The sequence below is a fragment of the Pseudopipra pipra genome, chromosome Z (genome assembly GCF_036250125.1).
Source record: "Pseudopipra pipra isolate bDixPip1 chromosome Z, bDixPip1.hap1, whole genome shotgun sequence".
NCBI classification, from domain to species: Eukaryota; Metazoa; Chordata; class Aves; order Passeriformes; family Pipridae; genus Pseudopipra; species Pseudopipra pipra.
In genome coordinates, this window is record NC_087581.1 from 34,877,654 (window position 1) to 34,893,832 (window position 16,179).

Genomic DNA, 16,179 nt, shown 5'->3' on the forward strand with positions numbered 1-16,179 from the left:
TTTTTTTCCTTTTCTAAATGACACCATCACTTGAGAAACATCTAGCTTCTGTTTAGTACTCAATGCAGGATATTCTCATATTATACTCTTTGGAATATGCGCTGAGTCATTAGCAGGATAAGCTCTTAACTGTAATGGCAATAGTATGTACTTCATTGTCAAAAAACTTTTTTCATAAAAAATCAGGCTGTTACTGCTGTTTACTTTATATATGTTTTGTAAACTGTATGTCTAGGTTTGCTTTGCTCTTCTGACCTTGTCTCAGTTTGAAGAGACTGGAATGTTTGCTAAAGAGGATGAGTTATGAGACAAACCAAACTCCTCTCCCTCAGCAATTGTAAATTCAAAATTAAGGGACTTTAATCAAGGAAGTGTGAAAAAAAACCACCAGAAGAAATAACAACCCTTTATTAAAAGATATATGTATGTTGGCAAGAACAGTAACAGAACATAAAAACAACTAAACAGTAGTCCTGTACCCAGAAGTCCCCTTCGAACAAAAGAAAAAGTCTGAACACTTCTCTGTCCTTCAGCGCAGTTCCAATCACGGCCGGCAGGGGGCGCTGTTGGGTCACTGGAGGTGCAGAGCCTGCAGTGCTCTGTGTTGGCCTGCAGGGGGCGCTGTCGGGCTCTGGCGGTCACCGCGCGGGAAGGGGTCTGGGGGGGGTCTGGGATCAAGGGAGAAACTGAAAAGAAAAGAGACCCTTCCCCCAATGGGAGAAGGGCAGAAGGAAAGAACAGTCCACCCCCACGAGACTCACTGTTGTTCTCAGATGATGGTGTCTCAAGGCTCCTCCCTTCTCTCCCAGCGAGCACACAACTCTCAGATGAAAAACTCAGTAGGTCCCAGCTGGAGTCACGAGGCAGTGTGTGAGCCGACTGAGGCCGGTGGTCAGGCCTCACCAGGACGAAAGGCCAGAAAGACCAGCTTTTAGGCCTTTTTTCCAAAAAATGTCCGGACACAGACCCTGTCTCCATCCCAGAGAGAGAACTCCGCAGTCTGATCTCTCCCCTCAGAGAAGAGCCAGCCACCCCCTCCCCAAAACTCCTCCCCTCTCCCCCCAGCCTCTGATGGGCCATCCATTAGGAATGCAGTCTGGCCAGCTAGATTCTTTTGTAAGGCTAATTGACCCCCTTCCCCCCACTCACTCCATTTTCTTACAGTGGAGCAGGGGAAGAAAAATTCCCCTATTGGATTTATAACCTATAACAGACCTGGATAAAAATACAGTGGGCAGTAGCTACTTTCTCAATTAGCATTTTCCTTTCAGAAGTAATTACACTTTCATTACTAATTACTCTGTTCCACCGGATATCCATTTGCCTCTGATATCCAGATAATAACTTATATGTTTAAGGATTTTTTTTAAAGATATATGGCAGTTGTGGCTTAGGGATGGTATTCTGTATTTTAGTCCTCCCACTAAAAAAACCAAAACACACACCACTTCTCCCCCACCTCCAACTGGACACACAAAAGACAAAGATCACTGCTTGAGATAAGAACAATTTACTGGAAAAAGCAATGAGATAAGAAAATGAGCAGTAACAGCAATAATATTAATTAAAAAAAAGTGTACAAAAGGGAGAGTGATTCACATCAAAAAATGCTCACGACAGACCTTGTGACAATAAACAACACTGCTTGGGTCTTCCTGCCATATTTTCTCTACCAGATGGGACCCCTTCTCTCTGGAAGAAAGTCCCTTCTTCCCACCCTGTCAATGACAGGAGGTGGTATAAAGAACCTGTGTGTCCTAGCCATGCCCCCTTCTGGCTACTGCAGAAAATTAACCCTGTCTTGGCTGGACCCAGGACAATGGACAATAAAAACAATATTTTTGAATTTGTGTTTAGTTTTCAAGATTGAGAATCATATGTGTCTTACACTATCCCAATAATCATACAGGCACTAGCAGTGCCTGTGCAACTTGGGGCGGAAAGAGATAAGGGAGTTGGGAATGAAGGAGTGAAGTTGAGGCGGGAAGAAAAGGGAGTGGGTAGGTAAGTGTCTTTGATTCCCATCATCAAACTCTTTTTAACTGGCAGAAAATTAATCTTCCTCAAGTCAAGTCTGTTTTGCTTATGATAGTAATTAGCAAGCTGTCACTCTGTCTTTATCTCAGCCTATGGGCATTTCTATCTTGTTTTCTTTTTGCTTGTCCCGTGGAAGAGTGGTGAAAGAGCAGTTGGGTTGGATACGTGTCTGGTAGCCAGCCAAAGTCAACACACCAGATACAGCATGTGCCACGTTAGGCCATATGCCACAGCAGAACTTAGGCCTTAATTAGACTTTTCAGGTGGTAAATGTAAAATGAGCAGGCACTATATGCAACAACTAAATAATTAAAATAATGGCTAAAAATTCCAGCATCACCATGTCATTATACCTTCAAACTGCATCAGACAGAGTGTCAGCATGGTTTGTATCTCTAACCTTGTGGGTTGGACATCTGAATTTGTAGACTATCAGTTGGTGCTCAATAATGTAAACAAAGTTATCTATTAATGAAGTCACATAGAATAAAATATGTACGTATTTTACATATGTAAAATAGAAAAAATACTAAAATGTTTTTCATGCAGTGAATGTATATTCAGTAGTTAACACATGTTGGAGAACACATAGAAACACCATCCCTATAATTACAGAATCATAGAATAGTTTGAGTTGGAAGGCATGGACATGGTTGCTTGCTCCAGGCTGCAAGTGCACATTACCATGTCATGTCCAGCTTTGCATCCACCAGCACCTCCAAATACTTCTCCTCAGGGCTAGTTTCAATCCATTCTCTGCTCAGCCTGTAGTTGTGCTTGGGATTGCACTGAATTGGTTTCCTGTTTGATAGTCTTCTCTGCCAGTATAAAGATTTATTTATGACTTCTCTAGAAAAAATTGAAATTGGGCGTTGGAGCTGAAAGCAGGAGAAAATGGAATGAAATGATGCTGAGGAGAACAGTGGAAAAATGTGTGAGAAAAGAACTATCTACTTCCAGATTGAGACATTACTGGCAGTGAATTCCAGGGGGAAAAAAATTACGTGTTGATCAAAAATATCTGTATAGGCAATTCTTAGGTACCATCAAATAAATACCATCTTAGAACAAGGTCATTTTATTCTATACTCCTACTCCTATACTTCTCTACTCTTAATCTCATATTTCTATACTCCCACTGCTTCATTCCGTGTCCCTTCCTACCTCCACATGCACTGAATGTGGTGCTGGATTTTGCCCTTTAACATTTTTCAAACAATGAACCTAAGATTGGCTGGCTGTCAGACTGCTTCTCTTTCTGAGTCAGCCTAGTGTTTCTGTGACTTTATATGTCATTATTGTGACAGTGTTTGTCCTTGCCTACAATTGTGAAAAACACTACTTTAGGGGGAAAATGGGATGTTTCTTTTGGTGTTTTCTAAATGCTATCAACTATATATACATTTCAGTTAATTGCTAAATTTCCTATAGGACTATCATCTTGAGAAAGTTCAAGCAGCATTGCAGAATCTTTAATGAGTCGAGAATTTTCTTACTGTCAGAGATGAAGTCTCCTTATCTAATTTTTATTCAGTTTATAATAAGGATTATATAGAATAATGCCAGCATTTGCTTCTGAAAAACTTCACTCCTCTGAGACTCTTGAACAATAATATTAAAATGTTAATATAATATTTTTACTTCATCTCAACTGCCTTATCAAGTCAAGTGAATCCAACATGGTTTTTCAGGCTCTTTTAAATAGTTAACACATATTAGATGGATGTTGGCTGACCTCTGCAGGAGCATCAAAGATTCGGGGTAAATAAAAAGAAGGTAAATCTTCCCTGTAGGAGAGGTAATAACCAGAACATGAGTTACTATATGAAGAAAACTGAAACTCTAGTAAAAAACTTTTCTGCTGTCATTTTATCTTTTTTTCCTTCTGCAAAACAGTACCATTGAACTCAGACAAATGTCTTTCCACGAAGTGTAGGGAAGGAGGAAGACTACTGATGCCTTAAGGTCCATCTGTTTTTTTGATTGTTCTAATTTTTCTAATTTTTATAAGTTTTATAAGTTTTATGAGTAGTTATACAGTAGATTTAGAAGCAGCAGCATTTCATTCCCTTACCATTAGCACAGAAACTCTCCAACCCTATTACCCCATTCCATGCTCCCCATATCAATTCTACCCCCTGAATTCCAGTAGACATGTTTAGTCTCACTCTAAGATAGGCCTGTTCTGTTTGGAGACCTTGGCCTAAACTGCAGAGTACAGTCAAACTCTGGGTAACTATGTGCCCCCTGTACCCCGAAGAAGATGCAGATTGATGAAGAGAGGGTCTCAGGGACCCCAGCCCCAGTTCCCAAGGGGTGTGACTGAGGGTGGTCCAGGGCAAAAGCCAGAGGGAGGATAAAACCTCGGATTGGACAAGCAATATTTTAAATTGTAACGTGTACAGAGGGACGGGCGCGCGCGTCTTGTAATCTTATGCCTATGCACAAATTAAAACCCTTTCCTTATCTCACCTTTGAAACTAATTTGCCTCAGTTTTTTTCTCCCTGAATTTTCTTTAGGCATCACTACAACAGAAGAGGTATTTCTTGCATTAAACAGTGTTCATGGAGGTTTATTATTTTTGACTGAGGAAGCATAGGAAAATTCAGTACCAAAACCATGATTCTACTCAGAATAAGAAATACTCTATGACACAATTAGATGCTTTTATAATGCTTAACTCAAACTTGCAGCTCAGGAGGCAGCCCTAGGAGTCATCATTGATATCTCTTTGAAATCATCATCCAAGTATGCATTAGCAGATGAAAATGTAATAGGATGTTGGCAAATCACCAAAAGGGTGCCGAAAACAGATCAGAGGCATCTGCTTGAGTTTAAATATCAATGAGTCTGTGTTTTGTGGGTACTATGTCCAGCTTCGTTTTCTCCATTGCAGGAAGTATGTAGAGGAGTTAGAGAAAGCTCAGAGAATGGATGACTGAAACAGTCACATAGTAGAGCAGCTGCTCTGCAAGAACAAATTAGAAGACAAGTTAATTTATTGAACTTTTAGTTATCTCTTTTGAAAGAAACTTGTATCTAGAGGTTTAAAATGGTCTCCGGATTACCATGATAGAAAAGCTCAAAAGTATACAAAAAATCCCGAGTCAGAGCAAGCTTCCTTTAATGTCACATGGGCACTTGCTATTAGCAGAACATAAGAATTCAATATTGTCCTGGTTCTGGCCAGGACAGGGTTGATTTTTGCAGTAAACGGGGTATGGCTAGGACCTAGGGGTTATTGTATACCATCTCACCTCATTTTCTGGGGACGAGGGGAAGGGGTCCCTTCCAGGTCAGGTAGTATGGCAGTAGTGGGGTATTGTCAGGAGGTCTCTGTGTGGTGAGCAATTGCATTTGAATTATTCTTCTCTGGTACACTTGTTATTAATATCATTGCTGTTACCATTCATTTTCTTATTTCATTTGCTGCTTCCAGTAAATTGTTCCTGTCTCAACCTGTGATCTTTACCTTTCGTGTCTCTAATTCTTCCCTCTATCCTGCTGAAGGGGGAGGGAAGGGGTGAGTGAGTGGCATGTGGTTTGGAGTGGGAACACTAAACTGGGGACTACCATTTCTAAACCATGACAAATATATATTGAGTAAAATGTCAGAAGTGATTAAATCAGTAATGATGGAAAGCTGAACAGGAGGAATCCAAATATTATTGTAATCATGTGCTAAATAATTGATAAACTAATTCAATTTCATTGACGTAATCCAATCTTACCCTGTATAGCAAAGTACAGGTCTGGCAATGAAAGTCATATCAGAACATTTTCTGCCTGTGCTGCTAATTGCCTTTGCTTGGTCTTCTTCAAGTCACAGTGCACGGGCATTCAGAGGGGATACCTGGCTGTTCAGCAGCAGTGCCAACTACGCTAGCTCCCTGGGTGTCTTGGTTCGTGACAGTGCCTGGGAGATGTTTTTCCCAGAAAATTCTATGTTCTTCAGGCAGTAGTATTCCCTTGAAATACCATCTTATGCATTAATATTACTAATGTGGAATGAGAATAGACAATATTCCTCCTTTCAAATTCTATTTGAAAGTATACATTTTTATATATATGTATTTTATTCTACGTGATTGAGTCTGTTATAATCCATATATTTAACCAGCAGATAAAAAGCACATCTCTTGATATAAGCCATCGATATCTCTCTCTCTTGAAAGAGCCGTTGACCACTACCCTCTGGATGTGACCATCCAACCACTTTCTTACCCATCTAAGAGTCCACTCATCAAATCCATCTCTCCAATTTAGTGAGAAGGATGTTGTGGAGGACCGTGACAAAGGCTTTACAGAAGTTCAGGTAAGTGACGTCTGCAGCCCTTCCCTTGTCCACTGATGTAATCACTCTACCATAGAAGGTCACTAGGTTGGTCAGGCAAGACTTGCCTTTGATGAAACTGTGCTGGGCTGTCTCGAATCACTTCCCTGTCCCCCATGTGCCTTTGCATAACTCCTGGGAGGATCTTCCCAGGCGCAGAGGGGAGGCTGACAGGTTGGATGTTCCCAGGATCTTCCTTTCTATGCTTTTAAAGATGGATACAATGTTTCCCTTTTTCTAGTCACCGAGGACTTCACCCAAATGCCATTACTTCCACATGGATGATGGACAAAGGAGGTCTCAGTGCCCCAAGCTGGAGGACCATGACTGCAAGAATGATTGACTCCCAGTTGAGCTTGAAATTGTGCAGGATCTGCTATTCCAGCTGGACCTCTACAAATCTATGGGGCCTGATGGGTTTCATCTCAGAATCCTCAAAGAACTGGGTGATGTCATCACAAAACCTCTTACAATGATTTTTGAGCGGTCTTAGGAATCCAGAGAGGTCCCAGGTGACTGGAAGCTGGCGAATGTTGTGCAATTTTCAAGAAGGGCAAGAAGGAGGACCCTGGAAACTACAGGCGTGTCAGTCTCACTTCAGTGCCTGGTAAAATTATGGAGAAGATTATTCCAGGAAGTATTGAAAAACACCTGAAAGACAACACAGTCATTGGTCACAGCCAGCACGGCTTCATAACAGGAAAGTCCTGCTTATCCAACCTGATTTCCTTTTACGTAACTCACCTAGTTAATCAAGGGAAGCCAGTTGATGTAATTTTTTGGATTTCAGTAAAGCTTTCAATACTGTCTCTCACAGGATCCTTCTGGACAAACTCTCCAGCACACAGCTGGATAAACATATCATGAGCAATTGGCTCGTGAGTTGAGCACAGAGGGTAATAGTGAACTGGGTGACATCAGACTGGTAACCTGTCACTAGTTGGGTTCCACAGGGCTCCATCTTGGGCCCTGTGCTCTTCAACATCTTCAAAAATGACTTGGACGCAGGACTGGAAGGGATGCTAAGCAAGTTTGCAGATGACAAAACACTCAGAGGAGCTGTTGACTCCCTGGAAGGCAGGGAGGCCCTGCAGAGAGACCTCAACAAATTAGAGGGCTGGGCAATCACCAACCAGATGAAGTTCAACAAGGGGAAGTGCTGGATTCTGCACCTGGGATGGAGCAACCCTGGACATCTGTATAGACTGGGGAATGAGGTGCTGAAAAGCAGTGCTGTGGAAAGGGACCTGGTGGTCCTGGTTGATGGCAAGTTGAATATGAGTCAGCAGTGCCCTGGCAGCCAGGAGGGCCAACCGTGTCCTGGGGGGCATCAGGCAAAGCATCGCCAGCCGGTCGAGGGGGGGGATTGTCCCGCTCTGCTCTGCACTGGGGTGGCCTCACCTTGAATATTGTGTGCAGTTTTGGACACCACAATATAAGAAAGATATTAAGCTCTTAGAGAATGTCCAAAGGAAGGCAATGAAGATGGTGAAGGACCTTGAGGGGAAGCTGTGTGAGGAGTGGCTGAGGTCACTTGGTGTGTTCAGCCTGGAGAAGAGGAGATTGAGGGGAGACCTCATTGCAGTCACAACTTCCTCGTGAGGGAAAGAGGAGCGGGAGGCGCTGATCTCTCCTCTCTGTGGTGACCAGGACCCAAGGGAATGGCCTGAAGTTGTGTCAGGGGAGGTTTAGGATATTAGAAAGAGGTTCTTCACCCAGAGAGTGGTTGGGCACTGGAACAGGCTCGCCAGGTATGTGATCACAGCACCAAGCCTGATAAGAGTTCAAGAAGCATTTGGATGATACTCTCAGGGACATGGTGTGACTCTTGGGGATATTCCTGTGCAGGGCTAAGAGTTGGACTTGATGATCCTTGTGGGTCCCTTCCAACTGAGCATATTCTGGGATTTTGTGATTCTGTGAGTTTTCAAAATGTCATGGAGAGTGGCTTGGCAACTGCATCAGCCAATTGCCTCAGGACTCTGGGATGCATCCCATTGGGTCCCATTGGCTTACGTACATTCAGGTTCCTCAGGTGCTCACAAACCTGATTTTACTTACAGTGGGAGAAACTTTGCTCCCCCAGTCCCCTACCTACTTTTGTCTATCCACTGAAGAAGTGTGGGAAGAGAGGTTGCCATTGAAGACTGAGGCAAAAAAGGTGTTGAGTAATCTCAGCCTTCTCCTCATCCAGTTTTCCAGTGCTGTTTATCAAAGGGGTATACACCTTTTCTGACCTTTCTCTTCTGGTTAACATGCCTGTAGAAGCCCTTCTTGTTATTCTTTGCATCCCTTGACAGCTTCATTTCTTAGCTTTGCTTTTGCCTTCCTCAACCCATCCCTACACAACTGAATTTCATCTCTATGAATTTCCCAGGTCACTTGTCCTTGTTTCCACTGTCTGTGCATCTCTTCTTTCCCTTTAGTTTGACCAGCAATTCCCTACTCAGCCATGCTGTCTCTTGCCTTCCTTACCCAACTTCTTGCTCCTGAGGTTTGCTAGCTCTCATGCTCTATGAAAGACCTCCCTAAAGATCTGTCAGCTCTGTTCCACTCTCTTGTCCCTGGGGGCAGTCTTCTAGGGTTGGACAGTCACATCCAGAGAGTAGTGGTCAATGGCTTAGAGTCCCAGACAACATCAGTGACAAGTGGTATTTCTCAAGAGTCTGTACTGGGACCAGTATTATTTAATATCTTAATTAATGACATAAACAAAGGAGTCAAGTACAACCTCAGCAAATTTGCTGGTGACACCAAGCTGTGTGGTGCAGTTGACACACCTGAAGGATGGGATTCCATCCAGAGGACCTGGACAAGCTCAAGAAGTGGGCCCATGGGAACCTCATCAAGTTTAAAAAGATCAAGTGCAAGGTGTTGTGCCTGGGTCTGGGCAACCCCTTGTATCAACACAGGCTGGGGGATGAACAGATCTAGAGCAGATCTGCTGAGAAGGACTTGGGATGCTGGTGGATGAAAGGCTGGACATGAACTGGCAATGTGTATTTGCAGTCCAGAAAGCCAATCGTATTCTGGGCTGCATCAAAAGCAGTGTGGCCAGCAGATCTCAAGGGAGTGGATTCTGCCCCTCTACTCCACTCTGGTGAGACCCCACCTGCAGTGCTGCATCCACCCCTAGCGTCCTCAGCACAGGAAGGACATTGACTTGTTGGAGTGAGTCCAGAGGATGCCACCAAGAAGGAGGGACTACCTCTCCTATGGGGAAAAGCTGAGAGAATTTGAACAGTTCAGTCTAGAACAGAGAAGGCTTAGGGGTGACCTAATTGTGGCCTTCCAGTTCCTGAAGAGAGCCCACGAGAGAGCTGGAGAGGAACTATTTACAAGGGCATATAGTGACAGGACAAGGGGGAATGGCTTCAAACTGAAGGAGCGTAGGTTTAGAGTAGAAGAATTTCTACTTTGTATTATATTAGGAAGAACTTTGGTGTGAGTGTGGTGAAGCACTGGAACAGGTTGCCAAGAGAAGTGGGATACCCCATCCCTGGCAGCATTCAAGGCCAGGTTGGATGGCACTCTGAGCAACCTGGTCTAGTGGAAGCTGTCCCTGCTCATGTCAGGGCATTTGGAACTAGACAATCTTTAAGATCCCTTCCAACACAGGCTATTCTATGATTCTGTGATATCTGAAAGTTACTCTACTGAAAAGACATTTTCTATTGTTCTTCAGCATTGTTTTTCAAAATTAGTATATATGTCAAAATTACTATATAGTAATTACTACTGTTACTGTAACTTACTCTGGCAGCTGAGGCTGTGCAGCTTGACATAGTGAATCAGAACAGCATGACTAACTCTGTGCAATGACACCTATGAAATGGTTCCCAAGCTAGAAGAAAAATTAGGATCCTGAACAGTTAGATAGAAGTGCATTATTTTCCTGGACATAAAATTTTCCTACTTAATTTCAGCAGGAAAAAATATATTATTTCACATATGTTATTTTACATATTTAATTTACATTCTTATATATACAATTGTATAGAATTACACATGCTATATATTTTATCCTATATACATTGGTATATATTGTTTATATGACGTCTTATTTAAGATATCATATATACATAAACACACATAATGTATAATGTTGTTATTTTTGTTTATACTATTGTTCTATATCTTCCCCACTCAGTAGTTACTCATTTCCTAACTTCGGGGCATTCAATTTTCTGAGTGGTTTTTTCAGTGTTGTTTCTTGTTACAGTTATGACTTTCAGAATTGATCTAGATAGCTTTCAGTACAACTTTTGTGGGAATAAGGATTTTTTGCTGCTAGATGGTTGATTTGGTAAACAGCAATTTTGAAAAACAGAAAATAAATAAAGGAAAGTGAGACAGTGAATGAGAAGAAGAGATAAAAAGATAGGAAAAATATTCTGTATATATCTGACAATGAAACAGAAAGAAATAGTAAACTTTTGAGAACAAAAAGCAAGCCAGTGGTAGAGAAATGAGGAAAAAAAGTCCTACTTCCAGTGAACAAATTCTGCTTTGCATTCAGGCTTCATTACATGGACTTGGAGCTCCTAAGTCTACTAAAGGGAATGCTAATCCATGGAATGGAGGGCATAGCTCGCTATTGCAAGGAGAAAAGAACTAAACCTATTGGCTTATGTCCAAGTAAAAAGTATTTTGTACTTACCTCTTGGACAACTTTCCTTTTTCCTTTCAGGTTTTCCAAAGCATATCTCCATACCACTGCTTCAGTCTTCTGTGCCAGTTCCATGTTTCAAGAGGTTTTGTACAATCGATTACTATCAGAAAAACTCCTATCTTCAGACCAAGTGTCATATTTCATACCTCCTTGGGTTTGTTGCTGTTAAAACAATGACACTTCTCTTTTTAACTTGGTGTGCCTTTGGGTTGCCCTGAGGCAGTCATTGAGATTCTGTAGTTTGTTTTACACATTTAGTGTGTGTTGAGTGGTCAGTCCTGTTACAGTATAATGCAAATGATAAGTAACACTGGGAACTTGTCTTACGCAATCATGAGCTTCCAATAAAAATATGATAAAGCTGTCTGCTGATGACAGAATGCAATAACTATTTCCTCCATGCCTTCAGCAGAAGATTAATGGGCTCTACCAATACATCTTTCCTTGATGAACCTTGCCCCCTAGCAACAAAGGGCCCCCTCAGGCTCCTGGACAAAAGGTACACAAAACTGTCCTACCAGCAGCTCTTAAAACCTGACAAATAGTTGTAGAAATTTAGGGTTTGTCATTTTTGCACTTAGCACTCCACCCCACTGGCATTCTGGAGAACAGAGGAAAATTGTTAGCTATTTAGTCTTGGAATCAGACAGCTATTTAGTCTTGGAAGCAGACTTTAAAAGGCTAGAAAGGGAAGTTAAAAAAAAAAAGAGGACAAAATGTGAAGTTGCTCCTTTAACACATCCTTACTAGGCAGTAAGGGATGATATGGAAGAATACTAATCAAGTAGGATACCTTCTAGAAATCCCCATAAAGCAAAGAGAAAATATCTGCTGCCCACCCACTGGGCACAAGGGTAAATCGCACAGTCCTTTTTTTATCTCCCTGATGCCTCTCTAATATTGGCTATGGTGTGAGACTGTCATGTTAAATCAGATGAAAAAAAATTAGTATACATTAAACAAAAACGCAAACAAAATCCAAAGAGCATATGGTCTAGAAAGATACAGGAAGGAAACAGCAAGAACAAAAATTGGTTTAACAAATTCAGCAAAATAATAGATGGTGAAGATGACATCATTTGCTAAGTGACAGAATTAGGCCTGTTTTAGGACTGTTCTCTACATCAGATACATGTGGTATCTGACCAAATCACTTTATGTTTTTACAGCTCTAAAACAAAGGGAAATACCTCTCACTGTAGAAGGAAGTAGTGATTATAGTTGCAGAAACAATATATACGATATATTACAAAAGAAATGAGATCTCTAGCCAAAGAGAAAACAAAACTACAGCAAAAATTATTTTGTGTCTGGGGTGTTCTTGCTTCTCATTGGGTCCTGCAGAGTCTCTGGGTGATTGGCTCCCCCGGCCAGCCGGTGCTGCAGGACTGCCGCCCTTTGGTAGGCAGAAGGGCAGTGCCCCTTTCCAGCTCATTGCCAAGGGCTCCAGCCTTTTTCCACCAGCCAGGGCACAACCTGCAGTTTGCACACCAATCTGGGTATGTTCTGCAACAAATCTGTAGGCCATGAAAGGTCTGCACATGACAGATCCTGAGATGCAGGATAAGACATCATTGCAGATACTACATAAAGCCTGTGTCTAGAGCATATACAATGATTCATATATGCAGAGCAGTCTTGACATGCCCTCGGTACCCAACTGTTTTGGCAGATCTGCGTCATGCCCACCAAAATTCAATTAAAAAACAAAAGAAAGAGGAAAACACTTTAGAGAAGTAAATAGAATGCAAAGCAAATTCACTGAATTAAATGCCAAGGAAAAGGACACTCAGCATTATTTTTCAAAGAAAATCAAGTTTGGTAGGGAGCAACTTGGAGCAGTTTCTATGCAATATTATGAACTTCAGTTTTGGAGATGTCTTTTTAATTAAGTAGCCTGAACAGCAAATCTTTAGAAGTAAAGGTTCTTGAGAATATATGAATTTTATTTTGCTTGAGTTTAGTCTGTGGCACTGAGAGGTATGATAAGCACCAGAAATATTGTTTAATAGAGTCACAAAAACACTGTTTTTGCCATTTGGCTGATTGTGGACCCGTGTCTCGTCTTTTACATTCAATTCACAAAATGTCAGAGTGAAATAATTTGCAGGGATGGTGATCTGAGACTTACTGAAATAAGTCTTGTTCCAGTACACTCGATAGCACTTAAGGTGCTTCAGTTGTTTATGATGCCAGTCAAAGACAGCGTGTAACATTGCATCTGCGTAAACAGAGTGTCCTCACAATGTTCTAGGGGCCCATCTAATTTCTCTGGAAAACTCTCTGGAGTTTGTTCAACTTTAGAGTTTAAATCCTGGTGCCTACAAGCAGACTAGAGACATAACTTTTTAAATAACCAAGTCATTCTTAGTCATCAATCTACAGTAATAATTTTTTTTTTTAATTAGCTGGTGTCCCTACACGTGAATGAGCTGCAAATTCTAGGATCAGCACTTGGACTCCATTTTGAGCATTTTGAGTTATTTTGCCTTAAATGTTGCACTGTGTAATGCACCGCACTGAATGTTAATGGTTCTCTGATGTGAAGTCTCCTCTATGTAAACTAACCTAGGAAACTAATGAGAAACGTAACTGTGACAGAGGAATTTGTTCACCCTCTCGGACTGCTCGGGCCAGTTGAGTGCGGCTACTGCTGTACATCAGTACAGCTGTTTCCCTACCGATACAGCTCCTTACTCGCATGCCTCGCTCACAGTAAAGCTAAGCAGCATGTATAAAACATACTGAAAACAGCCTGTCTGCTTTCTTCCAGCACTGCACTTAAAGCTTTTTTATCTTAACACAGGTAGTTCGCGTTCAGCCGTAGAGTTCCCACCCAGGTCCCCCGCCGCTGCCGCAGCCGGGTGCGGCCATTTTGCGCGCGGGCGGTCGGGTGGAGGAGCAGTGGCCAATGGAGTGTCAGCCTCTCGTGCCACGTGGCGGCGCGCGGCGGCGGTTGGAGCGCGGGGCGGGCGCGCGGCCGCGGTAACGGCGCGGGCGGAGGCCGTAACGGGGCGGTAACAGCGGCGCAGGGGAGGCCGAGCGCGGAGCCCGCGGAGGGCCAGCGGAAGAAGCGGGCAGGGGCCCGGGGGGCGAGCGCGGAGACCGCGGAGGTGGCTGAAGTCGGTTCCGGGAAGGGGGGACCGTCGGGGCGGGGGGCGCGGGGTTGCGGGTGCGGGAGCGACCGGGTGTCGCTGCTGCCGGGCGCCTCTCGCGTGCCCCTGGGGGTGGCGGCGGACAGCGCAGCCCCTGGTTGTTGCCGGTTCGGTGATGGACGGTCTGAAGGAGTTCTCAGAAGCCGTGTCGATATTGAGTGGGTGAAACACTAAAAAGCTCCTCTTTTATGCCAGTTAAAACCACGGTTGTCTATTTGCGTGTGTTAGCTGGATGCTTCATTACATACTTAGACACAGAGGGACAGCAGGTCAAATACAATGAGCGCAGTCCCAGCAGACCACCAGGCCATGGTTAGCAAGGCAAGTAAGCATAGCGTCAGCGCCCAGTTAAGCTTCCCGCCTGTGTCCTGCAGTTCGGGATGTGGGACATGGCCATGGCTTCTGCAGGCAGTGAACACCTGATGTGCTGTTTGTTTGCTCCTCTATACATTCGCCCAGCTCATTATTTTAATCGCTCCAAAGTCATAGCCTCCTGGAGACTCTTAGCATGGAATTGGATTTTCCAGTTTTATTTGTGTTTCTTTTTATTTGTCACCAGCTAGTATCATCTGATGTTTTCTGGCATCTACATTGAAAGATAAGTAAATAATTGTTTTTTCTGTACACTGTCAGAGCCCGTCAAGATACTCTAAGGTTGTGTTAGATGCACTGACTTCACTGCAGAAGAGTTTAGCTTTCATGGCTGTTTTTCATTTGGAAGGTGTTGTGAGTATGATTAGTTTGGCCCTTTCCCTCTCTACCTGCAAGTGGGTTTAGTTCCGAGTTCTAGGGCCCGTGTCTTGTTTCTTTACTTCAGTTAGAGGTGTGGTGTTCAGGTGTTGCAGTGAAAGCCACTGTGAAAGAGTATTGCTTAAGCTCGAGATAAAAGGCTCATATTTTGTGTATCGACCAGAAGCCATTGGTGCCTTAAAGCTGATGACCACTTTCTGAAGCTGAAGTGTTGGACTATAATTTGATAATTTCTGTTCCTGTGGCCACAGTTTAATCATTGAATGCTGGTAAATCATAGCTAAAATAAAATAAATAAAAGGGTGTGGAGGAACTGTCTTATTATAGTAATATTAACTGTATTATATATAACTATTATCTATTATTAGAGTTTGTATCTTACGACATTTTTAGTCATTTGAATACTAAAAAAATATAATTTTTTTTTCTAATTGTAGTCTTAGAAATGGCTGTCCTTACATGCTTGTATCTGTCCAGTAATTCTTGTCCTAATTTGACATACAGAATTTTTCAGAAGATTGCTTGAAGCTTTCTAGTCTGTAGAAGTAAGAAAAAATGTTTGCAATATGAAAAATATTTGATGTCCTGTATGGAATACTTAATTCTATCTTGATCTTAAACAAATGTATCTTCTGTGTATACTGACAAATATTGCTGTTGAGACAGTGGAATTACTTAACCCTTAATAGCAGTATTTAGAGATTCTACTTGGAAGTTAGTACTGTTTTGCTGCATGGTCACTAATGTATAACAGAAACTTATGCCTTAAAAGTGCTTTCTGAAATTTACTGGGATACATATATAAGATATGCAATAGCAAAAATATTTAGGAAAACAAATATTTTGTATTCTGAGGGAAATTTAGACTTTTGGCTGAAGTAGCAGAGAAGTTCTGTTTCCCAACTAGTTCTCTATGTTTCCCTTTATGGTGGGCCAGGGAGTATCCAAGGCTTTTGGGAGTCTGCAGACCCTGACACTACAAAATTAAATTTTAAGAGGAAAACAAGATCTTTACAACAGGTAGTGCTTGAAGATCAGGCCTTTTGTGTTCTGGATATACCTGTTTGTGTGGGGAGAATAAAAATGTGGGTTTGTTGGTTTGGGTTTTTTTTTCAGCCCCTTATTAATTCAGCTGTACTTAAGCAAGTAGTGAGCACCACAAGACGTCAGTTTTTTAGCTGCCACATTAAGGATGTGTAAATGCTATACAATGTATAGGAACATTTCCATG

The 16,179-nt window shown here is 42.3% G+C and overlaps 1 protein-coding gene and 1 long non-coding RNA gene across 10 annotated transcripts in view; one reads left to right on the top strand and one right to left on the bottom strand.

The window, feature by feature from the left end:
* Positions 1 to 695: 695 nt before the first annotated feature.
* Positions 696 to 12,029, bottom strand: LOC135406767 (uncharacterized). Its single transcript, XR_010426468.1, has 3 exons — positions 11,032 to 12,029; positions 10,127 to 10,215; positions 696 to 850 (listed from the first exon to the last, which is right to left on the bottom strand). It is a non-coding gene; the product is annotated as an uncharacterized LOC135406767 (long non-coding RNA).
* A 1,988-nt stretch (positions 12,030 to 14,017) lies between these two features.
* CEP78 (centrosomal protein 78) overlaps positions 14,018 to 16,179 on the top strand; it is a 28,677-nt gene continuing 26,515 nt past the window's right edge. For 3 of the 9 annotated variants that reach the window (XM_064641583.1, XM_064641584.1, XM_064641582.1), the window contains exon 1: positions 14,019 to 14,156. The gene's annotated coding sequence lies outside the window, so the exon portion shown is untranslated. Of the gene's footprint in view, positions 14,166 to 14,212; positions 14,357 to 16,179 lie in introns of those variants that run through there. The other 6 variants (XM_064641580.1, XM_064641579.1, XM_064641585.1 and 3 more) reach the window with 6 other exon arrangements.